We start from the raw sequence: 18,218 nt of genomic DNA, 5'->3' as shown, positions 1-18,218 counted from the left end.
ATTTCTGCACACTGCTGGTGCAGTTATTGATGTTGGTTCGGGAACTTTGACCTTTAAGGTAGGCAAGCATTCCATTGTCTTTGCCCACACGGCTAGGAAGAAAGACCCCATGTGGCCTGTCACTTGCAATACGGTTTCTGAAAAGAAATCTTATTTTATACTTCCTGATATGCCTGTCTCTATTTCTACTCCTGTTGTGACACCTCCGCCCCAGATTGGGAGCAAAGTGGTGGAAGATTCTAATGTTTTAGATATTGCAGGAGCTGGTTTGGGGAAGGAAGAGCCACATGTTGTTCCAGCTGTGAAGGAGCCAATTGTTCAGAGAGGTGGTCTAGGATGCCTTAGCTATGGCACTGATAAGGACCCCAAGATGAAACAGTCAAAGCAACGGAGTCTGATCTAGATTCCGACGAGTCAGAGGAGGTCATTGAGTGGGAAGATGTCCGACATGTTGGTCCGTTGAGCTTATCGGATGATGAAGTTTAGAAGAGTGCCGCTGAGAAGATGAGCACTGTTGAGGCTACCTCTTGTAGCCAGAAGCCAGTCAAGTGGGCCATTCCATGGCCGTTCTTGATCAACTATTAGTTGATTGAGACTTCTTCAAAAGATTTACATTTTATTTGTTTTTGAACCTTTTCATTTATTGCTTTTGTGTGCGCGAGACTTCGCAATTTATTTCGTTTGCTTAGGATTTTAAACACTTAGGATGGTTACTTTGGGTTTTGCGCAATTTTGGGCGCGTATTTTTGTGCATTTGCAGGTTTTTAGACCTTATTAGCTCATGCTCTCGAGCTAATTGAGAAATCAGAAAGTTACAGCAGTATTTCCAGTCGATCGACTGACCCTTATGGTCAATCGACTGAGCTTCACAGTTCCAGGAGCTTCTGTTCCTGTTCACCTGGTCGATCGACTGGGTGAGATGATCGATCGACCGTTGCCTGCTGCTGTACCTATTAACGACCTCTTCCCTGCTGTATTTGGTCGTTTTGCGGAATTGAGGGAGTCTTTCCTTCTCTTTATTTTCCGACATAATTCTGTTTTCTTCAATTTCTTTATCTTATGCACATTATACCGCTTCAAAAATTGTTTTCTCGGACTTATGCGTGGTTCTTTTGTCTTTTCAGGTACTTATTGGTAGCACTGCTAGCTACTGAAACCTCCTAGCTCACGCTGGTTTGGGGAGGTTTCCTTTTGCTGCGCTTAAAGTCTTGTGAGTTCCTGAGTTCCACTTCATGTCTTGTTTACTTAATTTTCTCGCAAATTCCCGTTTCTCTTTTCTTTCATTACATGATTTTGCACAATGGGGACATTGTGCGATTTGGTTTGAGGAAGGGTTTTGCGTCGCATATCATTTGCTTGCATTCACGTTTACATTTCAGTTTGCATTTGTTTGTTTCGTTTCTCATATATACAAAAATTCAAAAAATTTCAAAAATTTCAAAAATTTCAAAAACAATGCACGTTTATTTGAGCATGTAGGTCGAGTCGGAACGGTAGTATTTCAATGATGACATTGCATTTGCATCTGTTTTTGCCTAAGCCTTGCTGATTAACATGTTATTAGTAGAATCATAAATGCATATCTACGAGTTTTCGTTAATTTCTTGCTGGACTTTAGACTTGACTTAGATTTTTGGCAAACTACTTATATTTTCTGAGTTATTAGAGCCTATAACTGGTGACATCTATGACCAGTTTATCTAGGATGTGTGTAGTTACTCCTTATGAGACATGTTACATCAATATGCATAAATATGAAGTTAATCTGCTTAATACCTGTATGCATTCGGTTTGTGGTTAGTTGACACATGTGGTAGTGGTCCCCTTTTCTCATTTTACCCATAAGCTCCACACTACCAAAAACAGCCTTTTTGTCCCATTACTACATCCTACATTTAGCATGTCCTTGTCAAGCTAGTAGTTTATGTTTTGGGATTGTTACTACGTTTTTGGTGGCAAATGCTCTTTTGAGATGATGATTGGGAAGATGAAAGGAAGGAAAGAAAAAAAAACGGAAAAAAAAAAAGAAGAAGAGAAAAATGATTCGAAAAAAAAAAAGAAAAAAAACGAGTGTTGTACTGTATAGGCAGTCGATCGACTGGCATAATCGGACGATCGACTGGGACCCGAGAAGAGAAAGAGAAAAAATCATTTCGCACGATTCAAGTCTTTATCAAATGGCGATTTTTGCTCCCATGTTTCATTTATATATTATGGGGAGTTGATTTATTACGGAGATTGTGAGTTTTGTGCTTGCTATAGCACCCGTTTGTTATTGAAGTTTGAGCAAGAAGTGGATATTGTTATATAGCTTTGTTTCGGTACTAGCTTGATCACCTGTACCCCCACGTGTCCATAAATGTTTTGCCTCTTTCTGCCCATTACCTCACATATCCTATATATACCTCGGCATGTGTCATGGTCATTTGTTTGGTTGGAATGCATATGTACGGTTGTAGAGATTACTTTCATATTATATTGCAGGCATGTTCTTATAGGTCGTAGTTAGGTGAGAGTCACTACAATATTACTTCTTTCCATCTAATACATTATTCACCTTGTGCTTATTTGAGTGATTTGAGCGACCCGTGAGAGTCCAATTTGATAAGTCTCTATAGTCAACGGTTCAGCAGTTTTTAACGACTCTATAACTCGTTTGCATGATTCACATCTCTAATTGATTGTTGGTTGTGCATTAAATCGGTTTAGGCTATTCAATTGCATTTCGCTCTGAGATTGAACTCGTTCCTTTAGATCGAGTCTAGTTCTTGCTTGAGGACAAGCAAGGGTTTGGTTTGGGGAAGTTTGATACGTGTCTTTTATATGATGTTTTACACCCTATTTTACACGCATTTCAGAGCTCATTTATGTAGTTTAAGGCTACTATTTGCCCCATTTCGTCTACTTTCGTATTTTTATGTAATATTGCAGGTTTATGCGGAAATGAGTAGATATTGAGCTAAATCCGTCCCCGAGTATCTTGCACTGCATTTGACATGAAGTATTTACTTAAGGAAAGAGCTTGGTGCGCATTTCAAGGCCCGAAAGACAAATCCACGAGAAGTTAGAAGTCAAGAATCAGCTAACGCAGTCGATCGACTGGCTCCCTTAGTCGATCGACCAACCCACGACTTCCAGTAGCTACTGTTCAGCATAGACCAGTCGATCGACCAGTCCTATCAGTCGATCGACCAAACCGATACTTCAGACGTGAATTAAAAGATCGAGGAACTTGAAGCCCTTTGTATTTTAGGTTTTAGAAATAAGAGCTACGTTGTTTTCTATATAACGTAAGCTAGGCTTTCAGAATAAGGATCCAATTTTTATTCAAGTTTAGCATACAGTTCTTTAGGAAATAATTAGGGTTCGGAATATTGTTTTGCATTGGATTTTCGTTTATGCTATTAATCTTTCCGTTATAATTCCTCTGCAATTTCGCTATTCCCCTACTCTTATTTCAGTTCATCTTAATTGTGTTGATAGTATAGAAATTGATAGTTAGTTTCCCGAAGCCATAATTATCGTTTTATGCTAATCTTTTATTCCGTTAATTCAAGCATGAAATCAGTAGTTTTAATTCTTAATATTATTGTTGTTTCCACTATAGTCATGAGTAGCTAATTTATTCGTGCTAGGATGTAGGGGATCTATAGGATTAGGCGGCATTAGAATAGTGGCCTGAAATCCCGTGTCAGTCGATCGACTGCTATACTTGGTCGATCGACTGACCAGACGAGGTGTTACCTTCGTTTTAATTGTTTTAATTTCTATATGTGACGAATCGAGTGCACGCGACTAGTTGAATGTTTAGGATATGACCGACCCATTAGATCGAAAGATAGGGAAGGTTGATTGACCATCAATTAAAATGACTAAACTATGCTGAGATCGGAAGATAGGTAAAGTTTAGGTTTTTAGTCACTTTTCAGGACGAAAGTCAGTATTAGTGATATTAGGGACTTGTAATGAGATCGAAAGATGCTACTCGTTAAGAGTGGACCGAGAGGACCTCTTGTTTCCCGCCTCATGTGTTTGATTTAGACCTACTTAGTATGCTGCCGCCGAAACTATAGTGAACCGACCATCCTAGTACCCCTTCTTTTATCTGTTTTATCCGTCTATTTAGTTTATTGCCTTTAGCTATAGACCAAATCAATTCAACCCCCACATTCGTTACTTTAGACTAGAATTAGACAATTATTAATTACATTCGCCTCCTTGTGGTTCAACCCTGTTACCACTAGCCTAGGTTAGTTTTAATAGGAAATATAAATATTATTTTTGGTACTCACAACGACGGGTATCATGTATCAACTTCTTTGGTCGGAAAACTCGGTTTGAAAACCGTTTTTGCAATGTAAAAAGAGTTTTTAAGTTTAGTGATGGTGTAGTTGGTCGAGATGGTCGATCAAGTGATTTAATGCACGATGACGGTACCAAATAATGTGTAAGGCTTGTGTTTTCGATCAGTAGGTCGAAAACACATGTTGGTTTGTGACTTGAGAAGTCGAGTCTAGAATTTTAAGGGAGAAATGAGCGGGCAAACACTCGCGTAAGGTGTTATGGTGTGTGAAGGTGGGTATTTATAGAGAAATGGGTGGTTGTTGGCGTTTTGAGCGACGTGGCCGCATGAGTTGCATGAAGAGGCACGAGCCATTTCGCGGGTCTTCGAGGTGTTTAGTCACTATCACGCAATTGAAATCATGATTTTTTCTATCCTATATTTTGGATGACATGATTTGTACTTGACCATGAAGCATTCCGGGAAATACTTAACATGGAAGTCTTGAAAAGTTTTGTTTTTTGTGTTTGACTTGATTTGACTCGTTGTTGGAGTCGGGATTTGAATTTTGAGTCAGTTTTTGGTCCGGTGTCAGTTTTGACTCTAGTTAGTGTCATTGCGACCCCATCGTCAAGCGTTAAACACTCAAGGTGCTTTTGAAATGTTTTATTTTCGAAATCGTTTTTAAGTTTTTCGACGTATTGTGATACAAAATTGTCGATCAAACGCAGCGATTCCTAAGCATGTTGTAGTCCGATAATCATCGGGTGTTTGTTGGAGACTCGACAGATACTGGGTATCTACAGAGCCTCCACTTTGACTGAGGCTTGGATAGGGCGAAAGTCAAAGTATAACCCCAAGGTCAATCAAAGATTACAACCTGGAGACCGAAGCGACGTCGAGGCGGCTCGAAAGGGTTCGGGCGAAGGACCTGTCGTCGGGAAGGGCGGCGCCAATGCGACTCGGGGATACGAGTCAAGGACCTATCGTCGGGAACAGTTTAGAGTCTGTCGACTGTCCATGCGCGTCGTGTTTAGTCTGTTAGACTACGTACAAAGGCTCGCCAGCCATGAGAAGGAGTAATATCTGAGGCATCTTTGTAATATGTCCTTGAGTCGTTTCTTGTTTGCGGACAAAGGCTAGCCAGCCGTGTTGCGGATATGATAGGGCTCGCCAGCCGCTTTGCGGATATGAAGGGGCTCGCAACCCGCTTTGCGAATATGAAGGGGCTCGCCAGCCGCGTTGCGGATATGAAGGGGCTCGCCAGCCGCGTTGCGGATATGATAGGGCTCGCCAGCCGCGTTGCGGATATGAAAGGGCTTGCCAGCCGCTTTGCGGATATTAAGGGGCTCTCCAGCCGCGTTAAATGTGAGTTGTGAGGCTCGCCAGCCATGTTGGATATGCGCTGTGAGGCTCGCCAGCCATATCGGATGTCGATTAATCGACTGTGGGAAATAGCTGCGTTGGATGGGCCTATTTCGAGGGGTTGTTTGATTTAGCGGGCTCCGTGAGGAAGCCTCTGATATCCTACTGGGTAATCTCGATGTTTGTATTGGATGTTTGTGGCGCCAGAAAGGGATAGGCTCGTGAGCCTGGCTATCGTGGTTGGCGATCATTTTGAATCCCGAAGGGAGGTAACAGTTTTTATTGTCGTTTGTTTGAAGTTTGTAGAAAATGGCAGATGTACATTCTGCCCTTTGATGTGTGTTTAGGGATAGCGGTTTCGATTTTGCCTTCCCATGATTTAAGATTTGTGAAGGGTAGTGAATTTCACTATCCTATTTGAAGGTTTGACGGTTTTTAATGCCATCGCTTAAAATTTGAAGTTTGTGGAATTAGCTAACTTTGAATTTCACCATTTTGTTTTTGTTCGAGAGATGACGGTTTTTAATTCCGTCGTTGAAGTTTTGTGAAAATAGCGAATCTGAATTTCACTATTTTGTTCTTGTATTTGAAGAATGACGGTTTATAATACCGTTGTTGGAATTTTGTGAAAATAGCGAATTTGAATTTCACTATTTTGTACTTGTATTTGAAGAATGACGGTTTTTAATTCCGTCGTTGAAATTTTGTGAAAATAGTGAATTTGAATTTCACTATTTTTTATTTGTTTGAGAAACCTCGTAGTTACCAGCGCTTGTACCTCGAGACGGCGATCGAGCCGGTTTGGTACCTGGGCGACCGTTTAGCTCGTTACTGTTTTAGTAAGACCTTTGTGGTGCCGGTCGATCCGCCTAGGGTGTTGATCCAGGAGTCGACACCCGACGAGGTTGAGGACCACCTCCACAACCGTGGGGGTAAGGAGCTGTTGTTACGGGAGGTTGACTACGACACCTTCCGCTTGTCGAGACTTATCTGGTATCCGATTGAGGTATGTTTTCCTTCGTTGTTCAATTTCATTGCCTCTTTTTGTGCTTTGGCGGAATGGTTTGTTACCTTCGACGCGGATTCCTGCTGCAGGGTGTCGACATGCTCATGAGGACCCAGCCCCCAATTTTCCCGACACAGACCACCTTTCAGGGGCCAGATGTTGAGGAGCTACAGCTGCGTCTGCCAGAGCCTGCGACCGCTGAGGTAACCGACGCTGGAATGGAGTGGAGGTTGACAACTCTGAGGGTGAGTTTCTGATTTGAATACTCCTCCTCGTTTGTATTTTGCCTTGCAGTTTTGTTGTGTTGAAGGAACTTTCTGGTTGTAGGTGTCAACCGCTAGTCGTATGAGTTTGTGGCGGATGTTTAACCGGTGTAGGGCACTTGTTGGTGACCTGGCTGCGAGGGAGTCTCGGCTTGCACAAGTACTTTTTGTTGGTTATTTTGTGTGTTTTTGTGTTGCATTTCGCGTTCTGATCATAACGGCCTCTATTGTGTTTTGCAGGGTACTGTGGATCCGGCGAAACTTGCTCGAGTCCATGCTGAGTTGGACGCAGCGAGGTCGATGATCGAGGCACAGGAGCTGGGGATCATCAGTCGGGGCCAGGAGCTGAGGCATCGTGAGGACGAGTTGCGGAGCCTAGATGCGGAGATTGCCTCTCTTAGGGCTCTGTTGGCTGCGGCGGACGAGCTTCGCGTAACGATGGAGTACGAGACGTTGGAGAGTTCTCGAAAGAGGGGGCCCGAACAGGAGGTGGTGTCTGCCTTGGCCGCGACTCCTTGTGAGACCGATACTGGTCCACCGGGAGGTGCTGAGTAGTTGTAGTTGTTTGTCCGTGTTTTGGACTTTTGTTTGAACATATTTACATTTTGCGTGAGGCGGTTTGTATATATGTGCTTTTGGTTTTTAGTTTATTTGGTTTGGCGCTTTTTTGTGTTGTGTTTCGGAGAAGCACGGTCACCTGCTAGTTCCCCTTTGCTTTACATTTGTTCCTGCATCGTTAGTGTAGAAAACAAGCAACAGGTAGTACATATGCATAAACGTAAACACGCAAGAGCAAAAATAGCCATGATGACTCGAATTTAAAATTTAAAAAATAAATCTTTAAAATTCAGCGACAGGTCGTCACGTTTGGATTTTTCAAAATAAATTGATTTGAAATTTTGAGCAATTAACTCATGTTTGAATTAAATTGCATTGAATTTCGCTAAAAATTGATTTGTAACTCGAAAAGCTAAAACTCAAACCGCCATGTATGAATTTTAAAAGAGTTTTTTGCGATTGTATTTGATTTGATTTTTGTGAGATCAAGACTCGGATTTGCGAGATCTTCAATCTTTGAAGAAAATTGACGTCGTGTTATCAATTCTCTATTTTTGCGAAAAAGCGAAAATTTTTCAAAATTTTCGACTGACATGGAAACGATCCGTCGCGGATCGGGGCGACTAGCCCTTCCCCCCTAAAAAAGAAGAGAGAAAAAACCCGTATGTTTAAAGTTGCGTCATGGAAACCGTGTCGGATTTCGTAAAACACGAAAACAAGGAAATGTGAGTGTGAGAAAACACAAAAATTCCTGGATAGGCCCGAAGAGGCGCGAGGCTTGTGGCGAGAAGATTGAGGTGTCAGGAAGAAACAAAACTTGATAGGGACAATTCAAGGTGCGGATCCTGAGGACCAGCCCAAAGAGGCGCGAGGCCAAGGGCGAGGCAAGTGAGCTTTTCCTTTTTTCGGAAAAAAAGTGCTGATTGTTTTGTATAAATAGGGACGTTTTTGCTTTATTGTTTCATCATCCGAAGCACAAAAAACATCTCTACAAAACCTTTCTTCTTCTTCCACAAAATAATTCATGGATGCTTTCGAAAATGGGTTGCGACATTGGTGTCGGGATTTGTCGCCTCCTGAGAAGTATCAACTCGTTGGAATGGGAGTTGGTCAATTATTGGTGCTTAATCAAGTCAAGGTGCAATCCTCGTTTCTTGAAGCATGCTCTCGATTTTGGGATTCGAAACATCATGTTTTCGTTTTCCCGAAAGGTGAAATTTGTCCTCTTGCCGAAGAAGTAAGCGCCATTGGTGGGTGGCCGGGTTGTACTCCGGTGCTTCCCCCGACTCGGTTGTGTTACAAAGAGAAGTTTCGTTCAATGTTGGGCTTGTCAACAAGTCAAGTCAACTTTCACCTTGCTCCCCACGGTGTGGATATGTTGGTTCTTATCAACATTTTCTCAAACCGGTTGGATATCAATGTCTCGGAGGTGGCTAGGAGAAGGGTTCTTGCCTTTTGCCTAATGCATATAGTTTAGCAAATGGAGCATGGTAGGGATCCATCATGGTTGGTGCTTGGCGAGATCATCCAAGCTTTGGACAAGAAGGGCTCTTGTGGAGAAGCTCCCTCGTTCGGATCTGAAAGGATCCTCCAAGTGTGGCTGTTGGAGAGGCTAAGGTATGTAAAGCCTCCGGCCGATTCTTCTTCTTACTCCTTCCGTCACCTTACTATGAGGAAGAAGTTGTATTTTGATAGTTTTGCATCCAGCGAGGCCTATTAGACCTCAAGATTAGTGGAGGAGGGTGGTCCTCATATCCGTTGGGTGGTGCCATAGTGGCACTTGAGGTCCTTCACGGGGTTGCCCGCTTCGGTTGTTAGTTCTTATTCTTTGATGGTGGTGGGTTTGAAGGTTGCTTCCTTCATCTATCCTGAAAGGCTTATGAGGCAAATGGGGCGTCAACAAAAGATGCCCTCTCAAGATACTCTCGTCCAAGAAAGTGTTTTTCGAAACTCCGAGCTTGTGCAGGTCTTCGAAAGATGGTGGGCCACTCGGCCGATTTGCGAGGTACCAAACCCCGTTGCCACGACATGAGTAACTCCCGCTTATGTCAAGTGGTCAAGAGCTCAAACCTTGGAGGAAAGATCCAAATCTCGTAAGGACGAGGTCGTCGACTTGAAGTATAGAGAGGTCGGCAAGGCCAACCGTGCATTCTTTGATGACTTAGTCAATGATGTTAGCCCGGATGTAATGAGGCAACCAAAGAGGAGAAGCTCGGGTCCCAAAGGGGTAGTGGGCTATGTATGGGGTTGTCTTAGACCGAGTATGGGGTGTTGCAAGAGACCGAAGGCCGTCGCCGTTGTAGATCCATTGAAGATCTATTCCGAAGAGGAATTTCAAGCTAGGCGGGCTAATACGGTCGTTTCTGTACCAAAAATAAATACCTAAATATACTAACGGAGGCCAGTGATAAGTAGGGTCGATCTCCACAGGGAGGCAAGGTATCTATCTGAAAGCCCATCTATCTAGGTCACAAATGGGGGTTTTAGTTTGGTTTTCTAAACTACTAAAGGTTTAAGGGCAGGAGAAATAAATTAAGAGCAGTAAAGCGAGAAAATATGATAAAAGTGATCACATAAAAGAGAGTATGTCAGGATTTCGGTTCACCATGGTAGTCCATCGACTTAGTTGCAAATAGCCTAGACAATCTACTGTGAGAAGGGCATGGGAAAGGTCCTTCCAGTCTGCTATCCACCCTAGAATTCCACTAACTTAACTTTCGTCCTCATTAAGGTAGTCTACTGTTCATAACAGGTCTGTTTATTCCAATCTTCCGATCCAGGAACAAAGTTAACCAAATTAATGTTATTTAGAAGCGTGCACTCAGCTAAATAGGTGTTACAGTTATATTGCTATAGGGACAGATTCTCACATGTAAATCATCTAGTCTATTTATTACATCGTCACAATTCTACCATAGATCCCCTAATCCTAACATAAAGAAAATTAGCTACTCATGTTCTTAGGGCAATCAACAATAACAACAATAAGCATGCTAACAATAGACATAACGAAGAGATGATAATTAAGCATAAACAAGAATAGAGGAATAATTAATGAAAGCAAATTACGTTTAGATTAAAGGGGAAAGAATGATTATAATCCAAATCCGAGAGAAAAGAGGGAGAAAAGTTTCAGGAGTCAAAAGAGAGCAAGAACGTAATTAAGCAACGTTCTAGAAATGTAGAAGTATATTTATTAACCTAATCACGACTCCCTTTATATAGGGGAGCGAAAATTAACTAAAATAAACCTATCACAGATTACTAAAACCCGTGTAAAATAGCAATCCGCTCGATCGAGTACTTTCAGACTACTCGACCGAGGTCTTCTCCAGAAAATCTACTCGATCGAGCACTTTAGGCTCTCGATCGAGTAACTCCATAAAAGTTCATTTCGATCGAGTAAAAAAAACCACTAGATCGACCTCTAATATCTGCCAAACCACTCGATCGACTCCCAGAACATCTCGATCAAGTGATTTCCACTGAGATCAGCCTTCAACTCATAGTGACAGCTTCTTTTGACCACCCTTCATGCACTTCGAGGTACGACTCTTCCTCCAAAATTCCTATCTCCTTACAATGCATGCTAAATGGGACGAATAAGGGTCTATTCCGCTACTTTCGGGTCCATTTCTGCGATTAAGACAAAACAAACCAAAGTAGCCAATTCGGGGCATTTTGCAATACAAAGTGATACAAAAAGGCATAGAAATGCGTGCAATAAGAGGCTAAAAAGTCTATATAAATTGCACTTATCAAATCTCCCCAAACCAAACCTTTACTCGTCCTCGAGTAAACTAAATGCAAACTAATGGAACGGATATGAAAACTCAGAGCTAACTATAACTTGTCCACTTAAATCAATTTAATGCAATCAGAAATCAACAGTCATAGCTACAGCAGTAAATAAGCAAACGACTTGTATGATGTCTATAAATAAGCTGACCTGTCGACCTTGCAAGACCATCAAAATCGGACTCTCGCCGGTCACTCTTCTCTCATGAAGCAAAGGGTGAAATTATATGTGTAAGAGAGAAGGAGAAAACAGTCACTCACCTAAACTGCGACCTACATAACATGAATGCAACAAAAATGATAGACGATTCAAGTACTATACAAAAATTCCAACCAACAATGTCCGTCACAGCCGAGGGCTTACAAATAATATGGGAAAGTGAGGTTATAGGTAAGAAAAGGCAAAACAGATTATGGAAATGTGGAGGTAAAGCGTAAAGCTAGCACCTAAACAGGACCATAGAAGACCATTTGAATCTCAGCTGTCTAGAAAATAAAGCACAAGTGCCCTTCTTTGGCACGCAACTCATTATCTCCTCAAAACATATAAATAAGAATGGAGGAGTAGACCGTCACAAACTTCCCTTTTTTAACAAGGTCTAATTTCTATTTAAAATTCTCCTTTTTTTTCTTCTTTTCTTTCTTCCTTCCACTGTTCACGTTTTTTTTGTTTTTTTCATTTTCTTTTTCTCTTTTTTTTTTGCATTTTTCATCCTTTTCCATGCTTTTCTCATTTTCCTGCCCACGTTCTTTCTTTTTCTACCAACTCCATATAAATGAGAACAAACCAACTAGCAGCAATAAAAATATACCACAAAAATTACAATAAACTAGCTTGATAGGCAGGCTTAATTTGGGTGTAGCTAATGGGTCAAAAGGCTATTTTGGCTAATGTGGAGCTAAATGGGTGAAAATGAAAAAAAGGGGGAAATTGTAAGCACCTCCCTGCATCTGACACCGACCACAAACCCGAATGTACGCAAGCGACAAGCAATCGAACTTCATAAATGTGCAAAAGTGATGAACATAATATGCAAGGAGTACTACTCTCAATTCCTACATGAACTGGTCATGAATGACACCAGTTATATGGCTCTAAAACTCAGAAATTGTAAAGTAGGTTGCCAATTTATCAGGTCAAGTCTACACAGTCAGCTGTATTTTTGACATTAACTCGTAGATATGCGCATGACTAAACTAATAAATGTCAATTAGATGCAAGGCTTAAGTGATAAGACAAGTTAAAGTGCAATTTCATCATGGAAATCTACCGTTCTTACTCAACCTATATGCAAAATGAAACGTGAAATTTGTTTGAATTTTTTGAATTTTTTTTGAATTTTCTATTGATTTTTTTGAAAATAAATGCAATGCAAACAGAAAAGTAAACGTGAATGCAAAAAAAAATGCAAAACGCAGACTCAAAGGATGCATTACCCTCCCCAAACCAAAACGGACAACGCCCTCGTTGTCCTCCAGCATACACCAGCAGATATATAATGGGAAAGGGATATATACAGCCAATAAATGAATGAAAAACAATAATAAAAAGAAGACATAAATAAATAAAAGAGCAAGAAATACATACAAAATGACGAACTTCCCCAAACCAGCCACAAAACCGGGGAAGTGAGTAGACTAGCAGTTACTCGTCGCCCTTCTCCTCCTTCTCTACCACCACGAAGTCGGGATCACGCTCCTGCTCCCTCCTCCTCCCCTCCTCAGCTTGGACTCTCTCCTCCTCCTCAGCGGTGTCCGCCTCGCTCGCTGGCTGTGGGTACCCCTCCGCCGGGTACCGGTAGAAAGAAGGGTATGGCCAACCCTCAGGAACGGGGCGTCCTCGTCTCATGTGATACTCGTATAGAGGGAACAAGGTAAGTGCAATGTCCCGCTCCATACGAGCCTGCCTGGTAAGAAGCTCGAGAATCAAACCGTCACGGCGCCCTTGGTCAATGACCTCGGTCGCCTCAAAAGGTGGAAGAGGAATAAAATTAGCCGGGTAGACCAGCTGTGCAGGAGTATGAGTGGGAATATGGATCGGTTAAGGCGTGGGCGTCGAAGACTGCCCAGCCTCAGTGGTCTGTGTGGATCCCTGTCCAGTCTCAGGTCTCTTCCGCTTCTTAGCAGCGGAAGTAGTGGTAGGTGGAGTGAGTGGAAGGTGGTAGAAGGGCAAAGGTGAAGGTATCCAACCCCTAACAGTAGGTAAAGGTACAAGACGGGGTAGGGTGGTGCAAGGTAAGGTCTCGGACAAGGAACCACAAATCTTCCAAGTCCGCTGGTCAGAAGCTAGCCAAAACATAGACAGCATGGAAGGAATATCTAGGTACCTATCAGTATCGACCTGTGCCAACTCACGAGGGAAGACAGAGAAGATAGAACGGGCAAGAAAGGTAGTTATGCCACCGCAGACAATGGTGCCCGACTTCTTCTTCCCAACAGTGTTAAAATAATGAGCAGTCAAATAAGCAATGTTAAGAACAAAGGGGCCCTCGCTATCAATGTTTAGATAGCCCCCGAGAATTGACAACTCGACATTGTTAATGTTGTTGGGCTCTTTACTGCCGAAAATCGTCCTACCAATGAGACGCAAAAAGAAACGGGCCGGAGGGAGGTGGACATGCGCGAGTCTGCGCTCCTCAAAGGCTGTATGTGCCAAAGTCCTCCAATGAATACGCAGGACCTTCCTAGGAGGGTCCGACTCACCGTGGGAGGACAGTCCTAACCTACTATAAACTCAGCTAGGGTCCAGGTTGTAGTCCGGTTAAACAACCGGAAGGAAACACACGAGCTACCCTAGTCAGTGGCGTAGGCAGCTGCAGAAAATGTGAAGGAGCTGAAAAACTCGAGGGTCAGCTCCTTATAGGTCGTGGCACTCATGATAATCAGTCCAGAAATCCCCGTCCCATTCAAAATCTCAACTACAAGCTCATAAATACCTAACATCTCAAGCGATTTCCGGCACAAAAATTTGGTCGAAGCAAAGTCATAGCTCTCTAAGTCAAAGAAACGGGTAGGATGAATAACATTAATGAAACATACCTCTGGGTAGTCAGGATGCGGGTCAAGAGACTCATCAGCACAGAACGTGACACGTCCGGCTGCAGGTGTGCCTCGTCCTCGGCCCCATCCACGCCCTCCAGTACCGGAAGAAGAAGCCCGTCCAGTAGCGGGGCGAGGTACTAGGGCAGCCCGGAAAGCAACTGTGACAGCTGGTGACGACGTAGCAGGGGTAGTCACCGTAGAAGAGACGGTACACTGTAGATGCGATGGATGGCCACGAGCTAGCAACAAGATTAATGCGAAATAGTAGAGGCAAAAGAGTAGTACCAAGAGAGACAAGAAAAAAACAAAGAAGACTAATCGTAGAGGTGACGATGGTAACAGTAGGGACCACCGTCTCAGTCAAGGATGGGGCAACAGTCGAGCTAGTCGAAGGTAATGTGCTACTATCCATCCTAATCAATCAAGTAAGGGAGGAAATTAATCAATTAAACAAGGAAATACGAAATCCCCAATTATTTCGAAAAATTTCGAAAAAACCAAACCCTAATCTTTCAATTATGTCGAACAAAAGCAATTAATCAACAAAGGAATAAAGGGAATTACTTACTTGATGATTAACCCACAAGAAATAACAAGAAATCGACAAAAATCTAAGCAAAAGACGGATTTCAACCAAAAACCCGACAAAACCCTAATTACTCGAATTGAAAGCAACAAGGACGAATTTTAAGGGTAAATTAGGGGGCTAATGTCGAAAAATGCACAAGGAAAATAATGTGGGTGATTGATTTGGTATTAGGGGAAGATTAAGGGAGAATTTTGGGGTTTTTTTTCGCACAAAATATCGCACAAGAGAGGAAGAAATAAGTTAGAATGAAAAATAGAAGAAGAAAAGAAGTCTTCATATGTATTATAAGCGCATTCACTCGATCGAGTGATTTAAAACCACTCGATCGAGGACTTTAACATCAACTCTGCTCGATCGAACAAAATTCTTCTCGATCGAGTTTTCCTCTATTTTGACATTTCGATCGAGTGTGTGAAACCACTCGATCGAACAATTTTACAGGGCATTCCTCTTGATCGAGTACAAATAGTACTCGATCGAGTTGTTTTCCTATGGAACACGTCCCAATGCGACTTGTCTTCCCAAAACCTGCATAGAAACACGCAAAACAATTCCCACAAATATCAAATCACAAAAACATGCAGTCTATAGTCGGTTCTTACTAAAACTAACTAAACTATTGACTAAAAGTCTAAAAACGCAATTAAAAAGTCTTAACGGAAATTCTAAATTACAAATTAATACAACGGGGCATTCCCCGCTCATCTTCCAAAACATTTTAGTAGCCCGCAAGAGGGCTTCTGACTGGAGGAAGTCCCTTCAGCATCTCGGACCATCCTCTTCGATCGCCATGAGTTTGAGCTCTAACTGATTGAAAGAGAATAGTTGGCATCCACATACGCCCTAATTTTCTTCTTCTTCTTGACATTCCCATCTGCATTGGCATCTCCATCACTTTGACTGACTTTAACTGTACTTTGACCATCAGCATCTCCAGCATCCACTCTTTCTGTACCTACAGCAAGGAAAACAGTAGAATGGTCCTCCTTTTCGCTCTCAGTCTGAGGCGGAGGGGTTATAATAGCAGCACAAAATTCAATGTTCTCAGCTGGAGTGTCTGTATCTGAGTCAATAGAGGATAGGGCATTGCAAGGTTGAACTTTCATGAGAGTCTTACGAGATTTAGACTGATGAAATATAAGCTCCTCGTCTCCTACCTGAAATGTAAGAGTCTTCCCTCCGACATCAATTACTGCAAGAGTAGTAAATAAAAATGGTCGCCCTAAAATGATAGGGGTGTGAGTGTCCTCGGGGATGTCAACAACCACAAAGTCTACGGGACTAAAAAATCTCCCGATTTTGACAGGTATGTCCTCTATAACTCCTACTGGTCGTGATATACTACGGTCGGCCATCTGAACGGTCATATTAGTGCAGTTAAATTTGGTCAAACCGAGTCTCTTAGCAAGAGACAAAGGTAAGACACTCACGCTAGCACCTAGATCACAAAGCGCGTTATCAATCAAATGGGTCCCTATAAGACAAGGAATTGAAAAGCTAACCGGGTCTGACTGTTTAGGCGGTGTCTTATTCTGAACTAAGGCAGTCCCTACTTCAGTTAAAGCTACCGTTTCATGGTCATTTACATGCCTCTTACGCGATAAGATTTATTTCATGAATTTCATATAAGAGGGTACCTAAGTAAGCAATTCGGCGAATAGAACGTTGACATGAAGGATTTTCAGGAGCTCAGCAAATTTCCCGAACTGTTGGTTAGCCTTGTTGTTCTGTAATCGCCTTGGAAAGGGCACCGTGATAGGAATTTTGAGCCCTTTATTCTTTTCTTCCAAAGTCTCGACGGGTTCAAATTCATTCTTACTCAATCGATCCTTTTTACCTCTCGATGGAGGTCTTTCAGCAAGTTTATCACTCGGTCGAGCACTTTCAGCTGCTCGAACGAATCCTTCATTATCAGCATTGTTCGATCGAGGTAAGATTTCACTCGATCAAACACTATTCCCAGAAATTTCACTCGATCGAGCAGTTTCACCTTCTCGATCGAATCCTCGAATATCCACTTTACTCGATCGTCGCATAATTCCACTCGACCGAGCATTATCTTCAGCAATTCTACTCGATTGACCACCTGAAATCAGTCGATCGATTATTTTCTTTGGATTAACAACGTTTTCAGCAATGGACGACTGTTTATCGTCAGCAATGACATCCTCCGGGTCTGATATGTCCTCAACAGTTGACAATTTGGGTCCTTCATAAGAAAGACCACTTCGCAAGTTAATCAAATTTATCGTCTCATGCGGATTCTTCTCAGATTGAGACGGTAAATGACCCGGCTTTCTCGTGGACTGGCTAGCGGCGAATTGGGCAACTTAGGTCTCGAGTGACTTAGTTGATGCTTCTTTCTGTTGGTCACTCATCAGCATCTGCTTAGTCAATGATTGGATCATCGACTTCAACTCAGCTAACTCACTAACTCCACTAGAGGAAGCTCTTTAATGCGACGGTGGAAAGGATGGAGGCTTTTGAAAGCCTTGTTGAGCTTTATGAGGAGGGACATAAGCTTGTTGTTGCTGCGGAGGAGGAGTAGGATTAAGCACATTTTGACTGGTCCACCTCAAATTGGTGAAAGGCAAGGACTTGCTCCTTCTCTATTAGACAGTCAATGGCAGTGTGACCGTCATTGCTCCCACATCTCTCACAAGTAAAGGCTTCTTGTCTAGTCAACAAGTGAACCGTTTGTTGATCACCAGCAGCTTGTAATTCTAACTTATCAAAACGGGCATTCATGGCTTCCAGCTGGAGCCACTACAGCATTATCAAGTGAATTAACTGTTCGAATACCATCTCTCGGGTTCCCATACTCAACACAATGGGTAGCCATTTCCTCAATAATTCCCCATCCCTTGTCATCATCATTGTTCTTCTGAAATCGCCCATTAGATGAGGCATCCAATATAGCACGGTTGTCATCATACAACCCATTGTAGAACTGGTTGCATAAAAACCACTGATCAAAGCCATGGTGAGGAAGAGACCGCACCAACTTCTTGAAACGACACCATGCTTCATAAAAATTCTCATTTGGTGCCTGCTTGAAACATGTAATTTTTCCTCTCAGCTGATTGCTACGTTGTGGAGGAAATTACCTTTTATAAAGGCAAGGGCAAGAGTCTCCCTGTTGGTGATACCGGCTGCAGTACGATCAAGATCAGTGAGCCACTCCCTGGCTCTGTCGGTCAAAGAAAAAGGAAACATGACTTCCTTTATCTTATCCTGGGTCACTCCCTTAGTGGCGGGATGGTAAAGCAATAGTCAGTAAAGACCTCCATATGTTTTCGTGGATCTTCACCCGCC

At 42.5% G+C, this 18,218-nt stretch overlaps 1 non-coding gene across 1 annotated transcript; it reads left to right on the top strand.

Annotated features, from left to right (window-relative positions):
- The first annotated feature begins 17,878 nt into the window (after positions 1–17,878).
- On the top strand, positions 17,879–17,985 carry LOC141636339 (small nucleolar RNA R71). Its single transcript, XR_012540958.1, has one exon. It is a non-coding gene; the product is annotated as a small nucleolar RNA R71 (small nucleolar RNA).
- Positions 17,986–18,218: the final 233 nt, after the last annotated feature.

The sequence above is a fragment of the Silene latifolia genome, chromosome Y (assembly GCF_048544455.1).
Source record: "Silene latifolia isolate original U9 population chromosome Y, ASM4854445v1, whole genome shotgun sequence".
In the NCBI taxonomy this organism is placed as follows: Eukaryota; Viridiplantae; Streptophyta; class Magnoliopsida; order Caryophyllales; family Caryophyllaceae; genus Silene; species Silene latifolia.
Note: the sequence above shows the minus strand (reverse complement) of the source record. Positions and strands in the feature narration are given on the sequence as shown.